Here is a 1,277-nt window from a genome sequence, read left to right as displayed (position 1 = left end):
AGAAAGATCAAAATATAGCCAATTTTAACCTTTGAATAAAAAACCTAATTCGATTCAGTAAATATGTATGCATTGCTCATTTAGTAGTCTTTAATGTCCTCTGACCCATGGGAGAATACAAAGAGGTGTAATACCCAATTCCTGTCATTAGGGCCCTTATAAATGAATAAATCTGAAAACTCTGACTAACATTACAAAAAGCAAGTCTACGGCCATGCTACCCTGAACAAGCCCAATCCTGTCTGATCTCGGAAGCTAAGCAGAGTCGGGCCTGGTTAGTACTTGGATGGGAGACCGCCTAGGAAGACCAGATGTTGTAGGCATAAAAAATAAAAATTAGGGATTGTAATCTGACAAGGTCCTTGCAATCTGTGAGGTCAACCAGGGGTTGCCTTGCATAAAAAAAAAAAAAGAGCAAGAGATGGTATGTGAGACAAGCAGGAGATATGTGCCAAATGCTTTGGAAACTTGGATGCTGGGAAGATCCTATTAAACTGAAAAATTCAAGGAAATTCACACAAAAAAAGAGATCATGATTTCTTTTTGATCTTTTGAGTTGGACCTTGAAGTTTGAGCTGGATCTGAAGGAACTTTTGAAGAAAGAAAATTCCTTAGACAATAACTTAGAGAGCCAAGCTCAGGCTGTTTGGGAAATAAAGGATGGTCTGTGTGGGCAGCAGCTTTCAAGATGACTCTCACCTCTGGATATTACACCATCAAGTTGACACCTGCCCTTGAACGTGAGATTCTAGTAACTTGCTCCTGATTAGTATAGTAAGTCAAAAGTGATGGGATGTCATTCCCACAGTTAGGTTACAAATGACATCCATATTTCTCTATTCTTTCTATTGCCTTCTTGCTTACAAACTCTAATGGAGCAAGATGCCACATTAGAGAGGCCCATGTGCCAAGGAACTGAAGGCACTCTCCAGCCAATGGTGAGAGAAACTGAGGCCCTCAATCCCACAACCCACAAGAAACCAAATCTTGCCAACAACATGAGTGAGCTTGGAAGCAGATCCTCCCCGAGTTAAACCTTAAGGTGATTATAGCCACAATAGCCACCTTGACTGCAACCTGTGAGAGACCCTGAAGCAGAAGATTTAACTAAGCCATGTGCAGATGGATCTCTGACCTAAGATACAGGCATATCTTGGAGTTATTACGGTTTGGTTCCAGACCACTGCAAAAAAGCAAGTACTGCAATAAAGACAGTCTTAATCTTTTTGCTGGTGGAGGGTCTTGCCTTCAATTTGTATTTTTTTTTAAAAAGGAAC

The 1,277-nt window shown here is 40.6% G+C and overlaps 1 pseudogene; it reads left to right on the top strand.

The window, feature by feature from the left end:
* Positions 1–204: 204 nt before the first annotated feature.
* LOC120615208 (uncharacterized) lies at positions 205–323 on the top strand (annotated as a pseudogene).
* Positions 324–1,277: the final 954 nt, after the last annotated feature.

This window comes from Pteropus medius, unplaced genomic scaffold, assembly GCF_902729225.1.
Source record: "Pteropus medius unplaced genomic scaffold, Ma_sr-lr_union100, whole genome shotgun sequence".
Lineage (NCBI taxonomy): Eukaryota > Metazoa > Chordata > Mammalia > Chiroptera > Pteropodidae > Pteropus > Pteropus medius.
Note: the sequence above shows the minus strand (reverse complement) of the source record. Positions and strands in the feature narration are given on the sequence as shown.